The following is a 21,790-nucleotide window of genomic DNA, read 5'->3' as shown; positions in this document are numbered from 1 at the left end:
TTCACCTCAGTAATAACCACGTATCCAAAATAAATAAATAAATAAAGAAAGAAAGAAAGAAAGAAAGAAAGAAAGAAAGAAAGAAAGAGAAAACTTCTGAGATTTCTATGGATTCAAAGCCATTCTCTTCAATTAAAATTGTGGAATATTTTAGGTATAATTCATTATTGGTTATAACTTTTTAGCATCAAATCATTTATCTGAATAGCTAGAAAAGGGAACATGGGGAAAGGGACACAGAACTAATTTTGGATAAGAACCAGGGCAACTGGGTGGGGGACTACCACAGCGGGAAGACCTGGTCAGTATGAGTGCAGCACAGTATGAGGAAGGCTGGAATATTGTGTAGGGAAGAAGGTCACCGTATTTTCTCTGGATAACCCGATCCTTGCCCTGGCTCTAATTACTCTGTATGCCAACAACTACACACCTCCTTTTTTTTTAGTTAATCCTCCCTTGAGGATATTTTTCCATTGATTTTTATATAGAATGGAAGGGAGGGTTGGGGAGAGAGAGAGAAACATTGATGTGAGAGAAACACACTGATTGGTTGCCTCCTGCATGACCCTGATCAGGACTGGGGATTGAACCTGCAACCCAGGTGTGTACCCTTGACCAGGAATTGAACCCCAAATCCTTTGGTCCTCAGGCTGACACTCTAACTGCTGAGTCAAACTGGTCAGGGTTACACACCTTCTTTTCTAGGCCAGATCACTCTGATGAGCTCTAGACTCCTATGACCTCTATTTGATATCAACCTGTCCCCAAACCTGCTCTTCTCCTCCTATTTCTGGTCCCACTCACCTAATTTTCCAATCCAGAAACCAGGGTGTTGAGCCTGACTCCTCCTCTCTAATCTGCCATCCTTAAAAAGGAACAAAGCTCTGTTGTGCCCACTGGTCAGAAGCATTCCAGTTTGTCCAAGTCTGTCCATTCCTGTTGTTGCGCTTAGTTCTGGCCATTCATCCCAATACTGCATTAACTAGATAGACTATTCACTGGTTACTCCACTGAAAGGCAGCTTTCAAACCATCCTCTACCCTGAAGCTAGAGTGAACTCTCTAAAGCACAAATATGATGCATCCTTGTTATGTTTAATATCCTTTATCCTCAGGATAAAATCCAAACTGGAAATTATGGCATACCAGAACCTTCAGAATTTGAACCTAATTTTTAGGCTGAATCTTGTCACACCCCTACCCATGGCCCTCAAATTATAGTTCTACCCATCAGTTTCCTGGATGTCAGCTTTCTTTTGCTTCTGGGCTTTTGCACCTGTTGTCTATTCTGCCAGGGTGGCCTTCCTGCCTGCCCACACTTGGCTAACTTCTATTTATCCTTTTAGGTCTTTGCTTGGGCATCATGTCCTAAAGGAAGCCCGTTTTCCCCCATTTTCCCACAAGACTGGGAGTGACATGCCTCTTATGTGCTTACACAGCACCTGACCTTACCCCTACTAGTACTTAACATCCTGTTCTATGACTATAGAGCTGGGCATCGAGCCCTATGACATTTCTAGTTGTAAGTGCAGTAACTGGCACAGAGTGGACACTCTGTATTTGATGAAAGGAGGAAGAAGTGAGAGAAGGAAAGGGGTTTCTAAGATTATGAGGAAAGGTTTGCAAATCATACTTGGTTTATTTACCTGTTTTTCTAAATGCTAACTTCTTTCTGCCCCCACCCTACTCACTCGTTGAGACCAAAATACACGGTTTAAAAATATCAATTAATAATCTGTAGCTGGAGTGACATTCTCTTAATTAAATCAGACTGATTATGCAGGTGACAAATGATTGGCTAGTACTGACTAATTAACCTGACTAAGAGTCATTACTTAGAGGAAAAAACAAAATCCTCAAATCTATCATGAATAATATACCATAGTGATTAAGAGATTAGCTTTGGTCTCTGAGAGACCTGAGTTCAAGTCTTAGTTCTGCCATTTACTATGAGTTGGGTAAATCATTTAACCTCTTTAAGTCTTAGTTCCTTTATCTGTAAAATGGTAGTCATAGTAGTATCTACCTCATAGATTTTTTTTTAAAGTTATTTTATTTTTATTTATTTATTTTTAATCCTCACCTGAGGATATTTTTACATTTATCTTCAGACAGAGTGGGAGGGAGAGAGAGAGAGAAAGAAACATCGATGTGAGAGAGATACATCGATTGGTTGCCACCTGCACGACCCCAACCAGGGCCAGGGACAAACTGCAACCAAGGTATGTGCCCTTGGCTGGAATTGAACCTGGGACTCTTTGGTCCGCAGGCCAACGCTCTAACCGCTGAGCAAAACTGGCCAGGGCTACCTCATAGATTTTAAAATATTAACTAAGTACACAAAGAATTTAGTACATTGCTATTTAGTGCATAGTGTCAAGAATGTTAGCTATTATAAATAACTGGTGGCAACAGAACTCTGGATAACTCTTGGGTTTTAACATGTATTTCTCTTTCTCTTTTTCTCTCACAATTTTGCAATTTGTAGTTAGATTCTGGACTGATTGGCCCCAGCCACCTCTCTCTTTTCTTCTCCATGTCCTCCTTCACAACTCCCATTGACCTGTGTCCTGCTCAGTGGTGAATAAGCACCCCTCCTCCATTGCCAAACTGTGCTGTTCTTCTGAGTCAGGAATTAGTCAACATAATTATAACGTCTTTGGAGCTCTCCCTATGAGAAACAATATCTCAAGTCCTGTTTCAACTTGAGAAAAGGCTTACAGACTATATAGGAAAAGAAACTGTTATCATTCACTCATGGGTGATTTATCTAAGTCTTAAACTCTCAGGTTTATGTTATTACTAGGAACTCTTACAATGGAACAAATATGTGTTTCTTATCATAGTCTGCATCTGACTAGTCACATCTGTGGCTGTAGCACTTTGTTCTATGTTTAAACCACTACTATTTTGCATTTTCATATTTCATATTCACATATTAAATCTTATCAATATGAAGTTTGACACCTGGGCATTAGGCAACATAAGTAATAAAATCCAACAGTGTCATAGGCTGAGTGAAGGTCAGGTATTGAACAGTGATGAAGTAGATATTGTTGGTTGGAAAGTCAGTGACCCTTGTTATGCTAGCAAAATATTTAATCCAACTATTACTTGCTGAATCATGATAAGATTCATGTGCAAACTGAGGGTGTAGCTAGGGGAAAAGGTAGGAAATATAATAATTTGGTGTATACTGATTGTTTCTTGTGGCTTTTAGCCAACTACCACTATAGAGATATGAATTTGGGCTGGATTCCTCCAGCCTGCCAGCAGAGTTGGAAAGAAACACAGCTTTGCTATTGATTGTTTCTGCCTGTGAGTCCTATAATTGGGAATCTTGCAGGGATGAAAAATCCAACTTTTTTTTTTACCCAAACTGAAGCAGTAGTAAGTAGTGACTGCAAGCCCTTCCAGCCTTGGCAGGATATAACGTGATCACAAGCTCTTTTTAAGCATCTTCCCTACCGGTCCAGTGCTAGTCAATGGAAACAAACCCAGCCATAAGACCAGATGCTGAGTGTTGCCGTCTACCCATTTTTTTTGTTTTGTTTTGTTTCAAATGGTCTCAAGGAGAGCCAACATCAATTTGAGAAGGAAAAGATGGGGCAGAGCATTAAGAGTTATAAAAAAACTTCTGGCCAGTGTGGTTCAGTGGTTGAGCGTCGACCCATGCACCAAGAAGTCTCTGGTTCGATCCCCAGTCAGGACACATGTCCAGGCTGTGGGCCCGATCCCCAGTGGGGGGAATGCAGGAGGCAGCCAATCAATGTTCTCTCTCATGGATGTTTCTATTTCTCTGTCCCTCTCAGTTCCTCTCTCTCTAAAAATCAATAAAGGAAAAAAAAATTTTTTTTTAAATGAGTTATAAAGAAAAGATCAGAGTCTTCAGGCTGAAAGAGTGTTTGTGGACATAGTTTTAGGCTGTGGTAACTATACTGGGAACTGACTGGAAGTAAATAGCTTGGAAGCTTACTACATTTGGACAGAAAGCTCCAAAAACTTCTGATTATTTGACTCTCAAAAGAATCCGTGGGTCTCTGTACCTGCACAAGCAAGGAGTTGGCTGTGGAAATGATGCAGCTCCCAAGCAGATCGTATCTTCCCAGTGTCCATGACTCAGATATAGCCACGGAGGAAATGGAAGAGGACTAACCTTCTACAGGGCAAAATCAGAGTTCCCAGGGTGGGGCTGGGGGGAAAATAGACAAAGGAGTTCCTCCAAGGCGCTTCCTAAGGGACCAATCAAGGAATGTACTGTCAGAAAAGAGGGTCTTTGACATTCCTAACTAGCGGGGTTTGGTAATTGCTATACACCTATACCTACAGTATTTTCTTTTCCTCCGTTTTTGATGGCAGTTTTTATCATGGTTATTCTGTTCCTACTCCAGCAATTATATTGCATGTAAATGCAGATCAATCATTTTTTTGGTTTATAAATGACCAGACCATGAGGAGCTGCATCTGGATGTGATGGAGACCACTGCATATCACCTGGAGACGCTGGACCTTGACTGAGATGCAATAGGTGGGTGAGACGTGGGGTCATCTCCTTTGCAGAGTGAAACGCATAGGTCTGTGTAGGGGATTAAAGAGTATGCATGGATATTTAGAAAGCTAAAGGGTCAGACTAGCACAGAAACTGTGAGGTGCTTTCCAAAATCCACTCTTCTCCTTTTTAATAAAAGAATACTGCTTTTTGTTTTTTCTAAAGATAACACTTTTTATTTGGAATGACACCAAAGTTTATTGATTTTTTAAATTTTTTATCCTCACTCAAGGACATTTTTCCATTTTTTGTTCAGATAGAGTGGGAGGGAGGGAGGGAGGAAGGGAGGGAAAGAGAGAAAGAGAGAGAGAGAGAAACATCAATGTGAAAGGACACATTGAGTGGCTGCCACTTGCATGACCCAACCAGGGCCGGGGACAAACTGCAACCCAGGTACATGCCCCTAGCGGAAACCGAACCCGGGTCTCTCCAGACCGCAGGCCAACGCTCTAACCACTGAGCAAAACCGGCCACAGCCACAGTGGTGGTGTTTTTTGTTGTTGTTGTTTGTTTGTTTAAGAGATAAAGGATGGGAGAGAGAGATAGAAACATCATTGCAAGAGAGAAACATTGATCAGCTGCCTCCTGCACGTCCACCACTGGGGACCGAACACACAATCCAGGCATGTGCCCTGACTGGGAATTGAACTGGTACCTTTCAGTCATGGGATGCGCTCAATCCACTGAGCCATACTGGCTGGGGAAGACTACTGTTTTTTAAGCAGATACATTGCTGCCCAGCTGGAAATCTGTATTTTCTTGCCTCTTCTACCATTTAAGTATGGCCAAGCAATTAAGTTGTGTTACAATAAACTTCCTGGAAGTCTCCTTAAAAGGGAAAACCTACGCCCTTCCCTCTTCCCCATCCTGCTGATCTGAACGTGGATGTTCTGGATGGTTCTTCAGCTGCCATCGTGGACAATAAGAATGAGGGACGTGGGAGCTCAAAGAAGCATGATCATGTCATAGAGCTACCAAACCAGCTTCGATTGCTTATCTCTAGATCACCGAGAAAGGAATAACGTTCTATCTTACTTAAGCTACTGTATTTTGGGGTTTTGTGATATGAAACTGAATTTAATCATGATTGACACACTCTGTGTGTGATTTGGCCAATTGAACTTTAAGAATATGGAGCAGTTGATTTGGTGGTATGGATTTGATATCTGGTCCACTGATCACTGAACTATCTCCGGGAAGGCTGGAAAAAAAACAAAAACCCCCCAAAAGACCTAACCTATGTTGCCTCCTTTAGCTTTGAAAATAGCCAGTATTAGAGTGAATTAGACTGAATTAGAGTGCAAGCCTGATAAATTTTCAGGACTGGAAAAATGTCCATAATGTTTTGCCCAATTAAAATGATTATAGAGTGTGCACCTTCTCTGGAAGATGGCATCCGGCCTGCTGTGATACAGAGAAAGAATTGGGGGTTATGGTTTGGGCGGGGCCGCTCTGTCACCCACACTCTCTGATCTAGCCCTAGTGTTCCGTGTTAGAAAGGGTGGTTTTGTGCATCTGATAATTTAGAAAAAGGGCTCAACAGAAAAGTAGTCAAATTTAGTATACTAAATTTACTTCCATGGATGTTTATTTTACTTTCTGTGGGCTTACATAGGGTTCCTCAACTGCAGCGCTACTGACATTTTGTACGAGATAATTTCTGGGGGGAGCTGTTCTGTGCATTTTAGGATATTCAGCAGTATCCCTGCCCTCCACCCTCTACATTCTGGTGGCTCTGCCCCCTCCCCAGTGGTGACAAACAAAATGCCTATAGACATAACTAGGTGCCCCCTGGGGGTCAAAATTGACCCCAGTTGAGGACCAGTGGCTTAACATGAGGCTCAACATTAATTTCATGTTGTTCTACAATACACAGAGCCTGCCATTAGCTGGTGGCCCGGGTGGGGAGAAGCTGCAGACTTTCGGTAGCTGGGACACAGGACCGAAGTACATGTTAGTTACTTATACCTGATAGAAAAGTTATAAGAACAGCTATAATTTATTAAGTACCTGATAAAGGTCATGTACTCTCCTTAGTACTTCATTTTTACTACTGATTTGAGGAAAAGTTTTTAAAAGTATAGGAAAATACAGTAACAATTCTCTTATATTTTCTTCCTAATTTCCTATTCATCAGAAATTTATGTATCCAGGCCATATTTTTATACTTTTCCTATGCAGATATGCTTCTGTAAACAATATTCAGTGTTGCTTTGGATATTTAAGATTATTTACATAAGTGGTATCATGCCGTATGCAACTACTGACATCATTTTTAACTTAAAGTTATGTTTGTGTGATGTCTTCATGTTGCCATCCATGAATCTGGTTTGTACTTTATCTTGTGTATACTGTTCTACGGTACGAATGTGCTACCGTCTATTTCCCCATCGTCCTACAGACAGGCATGAGTTGGTTCCAGTTCCTCTCTTTGATAAAGCAACACTACCGTAAGCATCTTTATATGCCTCTGCACAAACATGCAAGTGTTTCGTCAGAAGTAGAATTGTTGGATTAGAGGCTGTGTCATGTTTTAATTTACATGGATAATGCCAAATTAATTAATTTACCTGGATAATGTTCTGCTAGGTGACTAAATCAATTTACATTCCACTAGAGCATTCGAGAGTCCCTGATTCCCCACAATCCTCTCTAACACTTGGTTTATCATAATTTAAAAAATTTTAAATCTAATGATAGTGGAATGTCTACCTCTGGATTTATTTGCATTTCCATATTGTTAGTGAAGTTGCACATTTTTTCCTTGGCTGTAGCATTTTTTTCTGTGAATTATTGTTCATATTCTTTGCTCATTTTTCTATTGAGTTTTCTTTAAAAAGTTTGTTTAGCCCTGACCAGTTTAGCTCAGCAGTTAGAGCGTTGACCTGCGAACCAGAGAGACCTGGGTTCGGTTCCCACTAAGGGCACGTACCTCGGTTGCAGTTTGTCCCCGGCCCCTGTTGGGGCTGTACGGGTGGCGATCACTCAATGTGTCTCTCTCACATCGATGTTTCTCTCTCTCTCTTCCTTCCTCTCTCCCTCCCACTCTATCTGAAGATAAATGCAAAAATGTCCTCGGGTGAGGATCAAAAAAAAAAAAAAAGGAAAAGTTTGTTTAAAAGAACTTAGTATGTTCCACATACTAATGTTCTATTTTATATATTACAAATATATCTTCTCCCAGAGTTTCATTTGTCTTCACTTTTCCTAATTTTTTCTTTTATCACTTGTCATTTTGGGCCTTATTTAAGAAATCTTTTCCTATTCTAAGTTCATAAAGATATCATCTTAGATTTCTAGTGGTCTTAATATTTTATTTAAACATTCATTTCTTTGAACCTTCTGGAGAATTTTTGTGTTATGTTGTGAGGTAAGGATCTCACATATTATTTCTTAGCCTCACAAGAACCCTATGAGGTAGGCATTATTCCCATTTCACAGATGGGAAAACCAAGGTTTAGATAAGTTACTTGCCCAGTTTTATAGATAGTACAAGGTAGCAGAAGCCAGGACTTGAGTCCTAGTTTGTTTGGTCTCCAAAGCCCACGCGCTTCCCTATGAGGCACAGTGTTGCCCCAGAGGGCCGGATGCCATAAGCATAGTATCTTATTTCTCAAGAAATTGTATTACATTCTAATGTAATCCTTGGGTATGTCCTAGAATGAAGATTATGAGGTTAATTCGTTGTCCGCCAGTATAGAAGCTCAGGTGCACTTGGGCCAGAATCAAGCCTTTTCTGGCTCGAAGCTGCAGTGGTCAGTAACCAAATGTTGAACTGAACTGGGAAAGAAGAGCAGTGGTGGCCTCAGCCATCAGAGTCCTGGAATTTAATCTACATAGTTAGGGTTTTCTTTCTTTCTCTGCTCAGTTGTTCTCTGGAGGGGAATATGGTGGAATCGAGGCAGAAAGAAGGAGGAAGAGTAGTGAAGAATCCAAAACAGCTCTTTATAGCAGTTACTGTTTTTCTCATTGATTTATAAGATTGCTCTATAATAGAAGACTATTGGATCCTTTTCTGTAATTTTTGTTTCAAATATTTCTTCCAAGTTTTTAATTTTTCTCTTTTAGTTATTTCTGTGATAGCATTATGTTTTGACGTATCTTTTTGTGTAATCAAATCTATCAATTTTCCCACATTTCTTCTATTACTTTTATGCTTAGAAAGGCCTGACCAGCCTAAGATCAGTTAAAGTCATGTGTAGTTTCCTTTAGAAAAACTTTAAAAGTGTTTTTTAAAACTAATTTCATCACGTGGACAAAACATCATTTTTATTAATTTTTTCAGACAGTAAAAAAGAGTTTATCATGAAAAGTACTTCCCTTCCTTTTATCTCCCCAGAGGTAACCACTGTTTACAGTTTCTTGGGTATCAATTCCAGAATATTTTCATTAATATAGAGCATAAGCTGAATTCACATCAACAGATCATTTAGTGGACTTTTCTGTTGTCCCAGACTCGTGTGTTCCAAACTGAGGACTGGCTTTAATTTCTCTCCAGGGTTAAGGGAGTTGCAAGCCTTACCAAGAGGCCACCAAACCGGCCCTGCAGCCACCTCCCTCCACCCTTGCTGACCTATATAAGTGGAGGCAGGAAAGCTGTGGACAGAGGGTTCCATGGAGCTGGGTTCTTGATCTGGAATCCTCAGGGATTTGTGGGTAGAATTCAGGGAATCCATGAACGTGCATAAGAAAAATAATGCATCCTTATTTTCACTTTCAGCTGAAATTTAGCATTTCCTTTCAGTATGAATGTAGGGAACACGGCACGGTAGTATTAGCAACAACTGTATCTTTGCAACCGATAGAAATGACAGGTGTTTACATATCACAGAGTTGTTGCAGATATCTCACAATGTCATTTCCACTCATCACTACTTAGAAATTACTGCTAAAACTTATTATATGTTAATAAAGCAACACATATACTAGAGTACACATTTTAAAAATGTTTATGGTACCTACATTTTACTGTAGTTTCCTTTGTAATACTACATATTTTTTTAAAATAAATTTAAAAATATTATTCTGAAAGGGGGCTGGTGGGCTTAGATTTTGCCAGACTGCTGAAGAAGGCCTCCATGCATAAGAAAGATCTAGAGATAGAGCATGGTTTGGGGTGTTTCTCCTACTAATCCCTCAGAGCCAAATGAAGGGTTCCAAGGTTGTCACAGAGTTGTCATCTTGTTGGTGCCTCACCCAGGGAGGCTGATTGGTGAGGAGTTCCCTTATCCCCACCCTCAGGCTGTGATGGGCAGAGGTGGGAGGGAGCCTGGGGGTGGACCTGTGAAAAGAGATTAACCCAGTTCCTCTCCTGGATCACACAACAGTGTAACAGTCGAGACTCCCTCAATTGTCTTGAAAGAACCCACACTTGTGAACCTTCTAGGCACAAGGGCACATCTGCCAAGATAGGATTAGGCTGCAGGACGTACATGAAAGTACTTTGCCCTATTCTTTTTGCCCTCATTTCCACCCTTCTCCCTCCATGGCCCCAGAAGCAGCAGAAAGAGGGGGAGAAGAGGACCACACCAAAGGAGCATTTTACTCTCCTGCCCAGTTGGACCCTAGAGTCATAAGTCTGGCCTGAGATGGAGGAAGGGAAAAGTCTTTGAATGGATGTGAAATTAATTTTTGACTTAGCCTGGCTTGACTTCTTAATACTTCAAATATTATCTTTTAAATCCTTTTCTGAAGATATGTTTATTGGTTTTTTAAAAATGTTTTTATTGATTTTAGAGAAAGAGAGGAAGGGAGATGGAGAGAGAGAAACATCAATCAGCTGCTTCCTGAACACCCCCTACTGGGGTTGGAGCCTGAAACCTAGGCATGTGTCCTGACCAGGAATCCAACCAGTGATCTCCTGGGGCAGGGCCTGTCTATTGATTTTTAGAGAGAGAAGGGGGTAGGGGGGAAGGGAGGGACACCAATAAGCTTGCCTCCCATAAGTGCTTGACTGAGGATCGAACTCACAACCTTTTGGTGTATAATACAGTGCTCTGCCCAATTGAGCCACTGGGCCAGGGCCTCAAGTAGAACTTTAATGACCAGAATGAGGTTGCTCTTAAAATTGAGTGACTAAAGAGCTGCATGTTCAGCTCAAGGAGTCAAGAAAAGGCTAGAAAGGAAGATTTGAAGGCAGAAGCTGAAGAAAAAACAGATCCATTTTCTGGTGTGTGCCATGCAGGGTTGCGTGTCCACTACACTGGCCTTCTGTTCTTGTTTATCCTTTTGTTTTTTCTCTCTTTTTTCCTCAAACGCAATTTGCTTTTTTACTTTACTTATCTGAGTCACATATATTTCAAAATTATATTTTTAAAAACATGTAACTCTTTAACCTAAGTGGAATTTTGCCATGCTGTTTGGGGGGAGTGTGGAGGGTGTGGAGGGTACCATGACTTTTATCTTGAAGTTAGGAGTCGCCATGTGACCAAGAAGATCCGGGACAGTGATTGCACACCTACCTGGCAGGTTTGACTGGAGAATGGCTGTCATGCCCCCTGAAGCTGGTAGGGCTCTTGTTGATCAGAGTTAGGCAGACTGCTGCTCAGGCTCTGGGGGAGGGATAGGACAGCTCGCTGAGTCACAGGGGAGACACTTAATGTTTATGGAAAATCTGGACCAAAACTGTGAGTAAATGCCTCCCAAAACACATTCAAAGGACATTGGTGGTGCTGCCTTCTCCTGTGGGCTGCAGTCTGTGGCTGAGACAGGTGGCCAAGGAACAGGATGAATCTGCTGGGAGCTTTTGGAAGGTCTGAGGGTGCTTTCCGTGTCCCCTGCCCACCCTGCCTTCCTTCCAGTCTCCTGCCTCTCTCCTGCCCAGCCAGCGAAACACTCCAGCCCCACTGTTTCTGCCTGTCTTTCTGGCCTATATCTTTTTTCTTACTTTCATTTCCCTTCACTATCTTAAATCTTATCTCTTCCTTTTTTTTTTTTTTGCTTATTTAATGCCTACTCTCTCCTCATTTTTCTCCATCATCTCTTTTTTTTTAGTTAAAACTCAAGGGATACTGAGTTTTCTTTCCACTCTAAACCAACCCTACATATTACTTTAAAAATTATTATATATTTTCAATTTTTATCGTGTGTGTGTGTGTGAGCTTATGCACAAGTGTGCAGAGTCAGTTTAAGAGAAAGTAGATGCAAACAACCCTTGAAGGATGGCTGAGCAAGAAGAGGCCATGTGGGAAATTCCAGGGGCAGAAACAAGGAAGCCACAGAGGTGGGGTTCATGTGTTTGGAGAAGAGGGGATTTCCCCACTTCCACTGTTGTCCTGATCACTCTGTGTTGTAATTTATGAGTTTATGTGGCTGACTACCATTCTGGACTGAGTAGGCACACGAAAGACATTCAATAAAGTCGATTTGATACTAAAATGGGGATTGGGACTTCAGGGAAAAGAAGAGCTCTGGGAGGGTGCTCTGCTGGAACTGGGCTTGAAAATAGAACTGAGACCCGACCAAAGCCTGGGAACCTGTGGGTTTGTACTAAATTAGTGGAATAGCATGGAGTTGTGCAAATAGTTAAAGTTGCTTATAAATTGTACCCCAAACTTGCTTTGGATTGTAGAAAACTTGTTTTTCCACTTCAAATGGCCACCTGACCTTGTTGTTTTGGAGTGGGTAGGTTATGAAGTGAGTGGAAAGGGTCCTCAGCTCATGGTGTCTCTTTGAAGGAGAAATGCTCTCAGATTTCTTTACAATTAGAAGCAAAAACTAGCCCAGCGCTCGAAGCCTTCTGTTCAAGGCCTTGCTAGAATTCCTTGGCAAGTCCTCAGTGAAATTTACTTTCCTTCCCTTCAATAAGCAAGAGTCCAAGTGGAGTCCAAACTGACCTTTTTCAGAACCTTGGACCATATACTTAATTGGCCTTTCTGTGCAGCTTCCTTCATCTTTTCCTTTTTACTTCAGCTAATAGTCAGCTCAGGACCTTGAAGCAGAAATAACTGGAAGTATTCTGGAACCAAGAAGGATGAAGAAGGGAGGTTGTGCAAGGAGAGGAACTCGAACAGGACGAAGCTGAGACTAGAGACTTGTGCAAAGACAGAGTGCCCCTGAGAGCCACAGCCAAGGCCAGGGAGAGGACTCCAGGAGTGAGAAAGGTGACATGTCTGGGCTGAGCCTGAGGCAAGATCTGACTAACCAGTGAAGCCACCAGGGATGTTTGGTAGCTCAGCTGTGGACCAGTTGATGGCTAATCAATGCAAACAAGCCTAATTTTACCGGGTGTGACTGGAGATAAAAGAAGTAACAGTCTGGGTCATTTCACATGAGTGGAGTGATAAAGAAAAATTGTTTAGCTAGTTGAAAAATATACTTTAAAAAATAAACAAATTTGGAAGCATGGACTTGCTAGAAAATCAGTACTTTCCCTTAGTCTAAAATATGAGCCTTGTAACCAACAAATGGCTTCTGTCAACAGTGCAAAGCTCGCTGCTGTAACGCTGGAGCACAGGCAGTAGCAGAGTTTAAATATGGAAAAGGTTGGTAACACAGAAGACAGAACCAGCAAGACTGAAACCAACTAGTCCTAAACCACAAACACCAGAAAAAAGTTAACATATCATTTGTCACCATTTCACCACTAGCCTTGCTAAATAGCATTCATTGAATACACGGAGCCCCCAGGTGGCTGCCGAAATCCTCAGCCAACACTGTGTTTTATTGTGGTGGGGTCCCACCCAGAGGCCAGCTGGAAGCAGTTTGTCAGTGAAAATTCAAGAAAGAGAAACCATGGCTACTCAAGGCTTATGTTAAACACAATATCAAATGGAGGTTTCATTTTAAAGATAATAAGGACCCTTCACATGAAAACGTGTCCTTTCATGAGACATTAGCTACTGTGATACCGTGATTGTATGAGAAATTTTAGCAGTTTGAATGCTCTCAGAATGAAATTTAATTTCATGATCTTTATTAGTCTAAAGATTAGACTAATAGTGGTGGAGGGGATGATACTAGGAAACCATTCTGAGGATCACATCAGTGATGAATTCCTATACTTTTTCTTCTGTAAACTAAAATTGCCACTTAGCAAATCAGAAGTTGTAGACAGTATACAAATACAGTCAGTTGCATTACATGGCAATTTGCACATTTGTGTCTGGCTTTGGCAAGAATGGGCACACTTTGGAAAAAGCATGGAGATGCTCACCTGCAACCAGAGAAGGTTGCTTCCGAGTGAAAACGTTGGCAGGGTAAATTTAATACCCTCACCCGGTGGGAGCGGGGAGGAGGGGTCAATGGGGGAAAAGAGGGGGACATCTGTAATACTTTCAACAATAAAGATAAAAAAAAGATACCCTCACTTTATTTTGTTGGTATTATAAAGGGAGGGAACTGACGCAGGAAGGACTCAAACTAAAACTCAATTATATAACTTGAGTAGGTAAATAATTTCATATTTACACAAATATCTCTTTAACTCTCATGTTTTATTCCTTTTAAATTAAGAAGCTGTAGACCAGGTCAGGAAGCCTAAGGAACCAACACCTTGATTTATAGTTACTTCTGCAAGGACTAGTTTGATCACAGCACTCACTGTTTGGTACTAGCAAGTTGTCCCAGGGAAATGGTATGTACATACTTAATGTTTTAAAATTTCTTCTGTATTTAAATTGCTAAGAAGCAGAGGCCAGGCTTCAGTCTCTTTGGGTCTCTCCAGATCCACACTGCTCTGCTCTATGGCCCGGGGATGCTGACAGAAGAGGGTTTCATCAACATGCTCCCAGTATGAGTCTGGAGGGAGGGAGATGTGGGAATTCTGAGTTCCCTCCTTGCTGGGTTGTGGTGAATTCCAGTGGGGCCACCCTTATTGAAGAGTTGCCTCTCTAGGTTCTGATCTTTCTCTCCCTTACATCTTCAAGTGCCAGTGTTTCCCCACGGCTAGCCCAGGATACTGCAGGGCATCGTGTGGATTTCCCTAGCTCTGCCCACACCTCTGTAAATAGGCTATGAAACGCTCCTCAAATTACCCAGTTGAGCCATGCTTTCTGTTTCCCGCTTGGACCCTGAATGATTCCTGTTCAGCACAGTGCTTTATATGTAGCAGAGCATTGGATAAAGGCCTTTAAAGTCCAATTAAACAGAGTTGTCTGACCATTCTAATATCTCCATTCAAAGATTGCTTATACTAGGGTAACCAATGTTCCTTTTTGTTGGGGTCTGAGAGGAGTACTCTGGCCTTGGTACTTTTAGTTTAAAAATCAGGACAGTTTGGGGCAAACCAGATGAGTTGGCCACTGTAGCATGTACTTAAACATTTTTTTAAATTGGTTTTTGAAGAACATTATCTTATCTTTCAAAAGATTTCTTTTTTAAAAATGTTTTTATTAATTTTTTAGAAAGAGAGGAAGGGAAAGAGAGGTAGAAAACATCTATGTGAGAAACAACAATCGGCTACCTCCTGCATGCCCCCTACTGGGGATCGAGCCCACAACCAAGGCATGTGCGCTGAATGGGAATCAAACTGGGACCTCTCAGTCCTTGGGATGACACTCAATTCATGGAGCCACACCGGCTGGACTCAAAACATTTCTATGATTATATTTAAGCTAAAGTTGTTTTACTAAACAATGGAGCATTTCCCACATGAGCAAAGCTGTGTCTGAAATGCTTTTTTTAAAGGCAAATTGCTGTAATGTGAACAGAGCACACATTATTGTGTTTGGAACTCGCAAGACATCGAAAAATGGTGTAAGTGCTTATTAGGAAGTTTTGCATGAATAGAGTGGCAAAGTGCAGTGCAGTGAAAAATGGGGCTGCTTGAATATGGCTCCTGATTTAAAAAAACACTTTTAGGCATTTTCCTGTCCTTCCAGTATGCCATTATTCTGAGAACATGGGAGGATATTTACATATTATGAAGAGCATATTTTATTGTTTTATGTTAGTATTTCCATTCATTGGTATATTTTAATTCCTAAGAGATCAGTTGAAAAAGGGAAGCATTAACCTCAAACAAAGGTAACATTTTGAGAATTCTTCATTTATAAGTTGGAATACAGTTTGAATATTTTGATTTTTAAAATTAGAGATATGGTTATTAAATGACAATATTAACAGCTATCATACTGCTTTAATAAATAGGCTACTTGGGAGGAGAAAATATAATTGGGTGAAAAATCTACCACGGTCTGAATGTTTTTTAATTCAAGATAATATTTTCTGTAAGAGATTTTGACTATTCACTGCAGGAAGCCAGGATTTCGAATATGCACCCCCTTACCCCTGCCATTTAATATCAGTTTTCTTGATCTACTTCTGCTCCCCAAATCATTGTTCCCTTCTAAGAGTTGGACAAGTTATTTAAAACAAATTGATAATACTGACTGTGGTTAAATTAGAATTTAATAACTCAACTGAGGTAGCTCAGAAAAGCTCCCTTTGGCATTATCTCTACACTGAAATGGCTGTTGTTAATATGTTTTCCAACTATAATGAATATATGAAAGATATTGACTTAAGTGTGTTAAATTTAATTCATTATAACAAACATTTATTATATGCCTCACATGTGTAAGAGAATAATGTAAAATCAAATTTCACAACATAAATGTACTTATTCAAACATCAAACCTTTGGAAAGAAAAATATCTGTAGTCACTCATTTTGGTTAGGTTTTAAGAAATTACATTACATATATGTGTAGGTTTTTTTAGTCTAAATTTTCAAGTCTAGATTCTCTTTGTTTTGTAACTTTTAGAAATTTGTTAGGATTTGACTCAGTGTTGATAAGCAACAATTTATTTTCTTCAGAGAAATGTGAGGACATGAAATAAGATCTGAGCCCTGCAGTAAAACTCCCCCTGACAGCGTGGCTTGCCCACAGATGTATTTTGCAAGGTTACATCTTGTTTGTGACTGATAATGCAGTGAAGTTTAAGTTTAATGGGCTTAGTAATTACTGGGTTGTAATCCTGAGTTACTGTTGCCATTGACATGGACTGCAGAAAGGAATATGGAAGCCAAAGGACCTCTGATGGTCAAACACAGAGGGGAGGATTTGGTCTAAATCTAAGTTTTCTTTGGTGGCAGAGAAAATTTTCTTTCTCTTTAATGGCAATGGGAGGTATATTGGGGAGAGTGTCAAGAGATCCTCAAAAGGAAAATTCATATGACCATTTCAACAAATAGATCGTGCTAATAAAAAAGATCAAGGAGCCCTGGCCAGTTTGGCTCAATGCTTAGAGGGCCGACCCATGGACCAAAGGGTCTCAGGTTTGATTCTGGTCAAGGGCACGTACTTGGGTTGCAGGTTTGATCTCTGGCCCTGATTGGGGTCATGTGGGAGGCAACCAACTGATGTGACTCTTTCACATTGATCTCTCTCTCTCTCTCTCTCTCTCTCTCTTTCCCCATCCTCCCTCCCTCCCACCCTCCCTTTCAGTCTGTATAAAATTCAGTGGAAAAATATCCTTGAGTGAGGATTAAAAAAAAAAAAAAAAGCCCTGGCCGGTTTGGCTCAGCGGTTAGAGCGTCCACCTGCGGTCCGGAGAGACCCGGGTTCGGTTCCCGCTAAGGGCATGTACCTCGGTTGCAGTTTGTCCCCGGCCCTGGTTGGTCGTGCGGGTGGCAGCCACTCGATGTGTCCCTTTCACATCGATGTTTCCCTCTCTCTCTCTTCCTCTCTCTCCCTCCCACTCTGTCTGTACAAAAAATGCAAAAATGTCCTCGGATGAGGATAAAAAAAAAATAAAATAAAAAAATAAGATCAAGAAAATTTCACATTTCAGATGGACATATTATCTGATTTTCACGCAAAATACCTCAGCATCAGTAATAATGGTCTGCTTTGAGATATGTTACAGTTTTCCTGTCTTTGCTATCTTCATTATAGCTTCATTTATTTGTCGCTGGAAGTAATTTTAATGTTCATGAAAATGGATCTTTAAGAGCAACAAAATGAATATTTTATTAATTAAAGTTATTAACCAATTGTCAGCTCAGGCCTTGCATGAATGACAGGTGTATGGATGGTGAAGGAGGATCCCATAACAGGTGAGAAGTAAAGGCAGGCAGGATGAGATCAAAGTTTAAACCGCTTGATGCTAAATTTTGTCTAAAGACAATTTTGTCTAATGTATTAATACAGTTAAACATGTATTTTGACTCTATAATTCCACTTCTAAAATTTTGTATTAAAGAAAAAAACCCTCAGATACATGCACAAGAATGAACATACAAGTACATTGATAACAGTATTATCTAAAAGCAGTATAAAAATGGAAATAGATCAGACTTCTGGTCAAGATGGTGGGTAGGTAAACGAAGTATCACGTCCTCCCACAACCACATCAAAGTTAGAACTAAACTACAGAACAACCATCATTCAAAACTGCCTGAAATCAAGCTGAATGGAAGTCGTACAACTACGGAATTAAGGACGAAGCTGCCTTGAGACTGGTAGGAGGGGCGGAGGTGGACAGGCTCGCGCCACACCCACGTGTGGCGGATAAAAATCAGGAGGACACCTCAGCTGGGAAGGTCCTCCCTGAGGACTGAGGGATCCCTGTCCCACACCAGATGCCCCACTCAGGGTTCCAGTGCCAGGAAGAGAGTCCCCATAACTTCTGGCTGGAAAAACCAGCGGGAACTGAGGCTCAGGGAAGCTGAAGCAGCTGGAGCCCCAGGCAGCTCCTTAAAGGGCCCGTGCACGGACTTATCGGACTCTCTCCCTCTAAGCTTGGAGGGGAGGCAGCTTGAGGGGCACCAGAGACATACAGGGAAGAACTGAGCTGTTTGGCACTGGAGCGAGGGCTGGAGAGGGGGCTTTCTCCGGGACAAACATGCTGTCAGGGGCCTTTGTTCCATTGGTGAGCCCTTCCCTGCAGTGGCAGAGAGCTGCCATATCTGGGACTCCAGCAACCTGGCTCACACTGGTAGCCCTGCCTTGGTGACTCCCTGAGTCCCCGCCCCACCCAACTTTCAGGCCCACCCAAGCTGTTGCCAGTTGCTTGGATCCTGCTTCAGGTTTTCCTAAATTCTTTCAAACAAGCAGCATCTGGTCTCAGCGAGCCCCATACCTCTCATTAAGTAATACACTGAAACAAACACAGGGAGGCAGACAAAATGAGGAGACAAAGAAACAGGTCCCAAATGAAAGAACAGAACAAAACCCCAAGAAAAGAACTAAGCAAAATGGAGACAAGCAATGTGACAGATGCTGAGTTCAAAATACTGCTTATAAGGATGCTCAATGAACTTAGTGAGGGCCTCAAGAGCATAAAAAAGGACCAGTCACAAATGATGGATGCACAGTCAGAAATGAAGGAGGCATTAACTGGAATAAAGAATAATTTACACAGATTCAATAGTAGAGTACGTAAATCCAAGAAGCAGACCATCGATTTGGAATATAAGGAAACAAAAAATGCCCAATCAGAACAGCAAAAAGAAAAAAGAATTAAAAAAAAATAAGGATAGTGTAAGGAACCTCTGGGACAACTTCAAGGGTGCCAACATACGCATCTTGGGGGTGCCAGAAGGAGAAGAGAGAGAACAAGAAATCGAAAACCTGTTTGAAACAATAATGGCAGAAAACTTTCCTAACTTGGTGAAGGAAACAGGAAGCACAGAGAGTCCCAAACAAGATGAACCCCAAGACACATCATCACCAAAATGCAAAAGGTTCAAGACAAAGAGAGAATCTTAAAAGCAGCAAGAGAAAGGCAGCTAGTTACCTACAAGGGAGTTTTCATAAGGCTGTCAGCTGATTTCTCAAAAGAAACTTTGCAGGCCAGAAGGAAGTAGCAAGAAATATTCAGAGTGATGAAAAGCAAGAACCTACAACCAAGATTCCTCTATCCTGCAAAGCTGTCATTTAGAATCGATGGCCATATAAAGAGTTTCCCAGACAAGAAAAAGTTAAAGGAGTGCATCACCATCAAACCATTATTATATGAAATGATGAAGGGTCTTCTTGAAGAAAAAGATAAAATATATGAACAAACAAAATGGCAACGAATATATATCTATCGAAAATAGAATCTACAAACAAAATGAACAGGCAAAATAGAAACATTCTCATAGATACAGAGAACATTTTGTTGGTTGGTAGATGGGAGGGGTTTGGGGGAATGGGTAAAAAAGGTAAAGAGATTAAGAAGTACAAATTCATTGCTAGACTGACAAACCTCAAAGAGAAAGGGGTTGGGGGATGGGAAGAAATAAACCAAAGAAGTTATATGCATAACCAATGGACACAGACAATAGTGTGGGAAAAGGCGGGAGTGGGGAGGAGGGGGTCAATGGGGGAAAAATGAGAAACATCTGTAATACATTCAACAATAAAGATTTTTTAAAAATCAATAAAGAAAAATTTTTTTAAAACAAGGAAATAACCTCTCATTTATCAGTAAGGAGTTGGAATATTTCTGTAGGAATTCAAAATGATGATGTAGATGTGTATGTCAAAGAGGCCATGATACATTATATCTAGTTAAAGAGAAAATAATACCAAAAGTTATGTCTGCATTATCCAGTTTTTGTTTTAAAAAAATACATGTAAAGCCTGGCTGGTGTGGCTCGGTGGTTGAGCATCGACCCATGCACCAAGAGGTCACCAGTTCAATTTCCGGTCAGGGCACAATGCCCAGGTTGAGGGCCAAATCCCTAATGGGGGGCATGCAGGAAGTACGTGCCCTTGACCAGAATCGATCCTACAACTCTTTGGTCAATGTTTTCTCTCATTGATCTATCTATCTCTCCCTCTTCCTTCTTCTCGCTCTTAAAAAAGAAAAAAGTCAATATGCAAATATTAATTTGCATTAATTGCATTAAATAGAAAAGTTTGGTACTATAAACTCTTATCTCTTCATAGTAGGAATATGGATGAATTTTTTATTTTTTAATATGTTTTATTGATTTTTTTCAGAGAAAAAGAAGGGAGAGAGACAGAAACACCAGTGTGAGAGAGAAACATAGTTAGGTTGCCTCCTGCACGCTCCCCACTGGGGATCAAGCTCACAACCCAGGCATGTGCCCTTACTGGGAGTTGAACCAGTGACCTCTCAGTCCATGGGATGATGCTCAATCTACTGAGCCAAACCAGCCAGGTTGGATGACTTTTTAAAAACTTTTTTTATACTTTTAGCCCTGGCTCAGCAGTTAGAGTGACCAAAGAGTTGCAGGATCGATTCCAGTCAAGGGCATGTACCTTGGTTGCGGTTTGTCCCAGGCCCTGGTTGGGCTCATGTGGGAGGCAACCAGTTGATGTGTCTCTCTCACATTGATGTTCTCTCTCTCTCTCTCTCTCTCTCTCTCTCTCTCTCTCTGTTCCCCACTCAATCTGAAGATAAATGGAAAAATATCCTTGGGTGAGGATTAAAATAAATAAATCAACCTCTTTTTATACTTTTAGGTTAAAAAAACTGTAAGTACAGGTATTACCTTAAAATCAGAAAACAACTAAAACAAACAAATCTTTTATTTTAAAAACTAAAATGCAACTTCACATAAGCAGAAATACTTCACCATTGATCCTGGATGTCTCAGCTGCATCAGGAAGTGTCTTTGCTGGGAAATTAAAAACCCTGTCTGCACATGGGCTCTGGAAGTTGTAGCAATGAAAGGGTCTCAGTAGTCAAAACAAGAGCCAGGGAACTGGAAACAGACTCTTTAAAACATGACTTTGGAGTCTGTACTTCCCACTCACCCTTCTCTTCCTGATTTTTGTCCCAAGTTCCCACTGCCTACTAGTACTTGCACTTGACTGCCTCACTGATTTTAAATTCTTCATTCCCAAAACTGACTCAGACCTCCACCAAATCTTTCCTGATGAGATGCAATCTCCCTCATCAACCTTCCATAGCTCTCTGTGCCTCTCTTGGAGCACCTTTCTCTGGCTGCCTCGATCCCTGCATTACATTATGAGCACTTGTCTTATTTCCCTTGCTGGATAAAAGCTCCCTAAGGCAGTGTCTCTGTCTTACTCAAGGCTATCCACACTGAAGAATCTAGCCCTGCGCTTTTCCGATAGGAGGCACCCAAAAACCATATACAGCAAATAAATGGAAGAATGGACAGATGCCTTCTGCAGGTGTAGCCTTGATGACTTGCTTGTTATTTCTCAGCAGTGTAGAAACCCACTTGCTCGTTCTATTTTGCCCTGTCAAGAATCCAGTCATGCCTTACTGAAGATAAGGCAGAAAGAATTAGTTCTGCCCTCTCTGATATTTATAAACATAGGGTGTAGGATGTGCTATCATTTGACTTTAAGGAAGTAGAAAATGGAACCCAGCCA

The 21,790-nt window shown here is 41.0% G+C and overlaps 1 long non-coding RNA gene across 1 annotated transcript in view; it reads left to right on the top strand.

Moving 5' to 3' along the window:
• The first annotated feature begins 11,240 nt into the window (after positions 1–11,240).
• The window catches only part of LOC118626849, a 48,721-nt gene continuing 38,171 nt past the window's right edge, over positions 11,241–21,790 (top strand). Inside the window, exon 1 of the long non-coding RNA XR_004958939.1 lies at positions 11,241–11,300. This is a non-coding gene — a long non-coding RNA (uncharacterized LOC118626849). The remainder of the gene's footprint in view (positions 11,301–21,790) is intronic.

Source organism: Molossus molossus, unplaced genomic scaffold (assembly GCF_014108415.1).
Source record: "Molossus molossus isolate mMolMol1 unplaced genomic scaffold, mMolMol1.p scaffold_m16_p_12, whole genome shotgun sequence".
NCBI classification, from domain to species: domain Eukaryota; kingdom Metazoa; phylum Chordata; class Mammalia; order Chiroptera; family Molossidae; genus Molossus; species Molossus molossus.
Note: the sequence above shows the minus strand (reverse complement) of the source record. Positions and strands in the feature narration are given on the sequence as shown.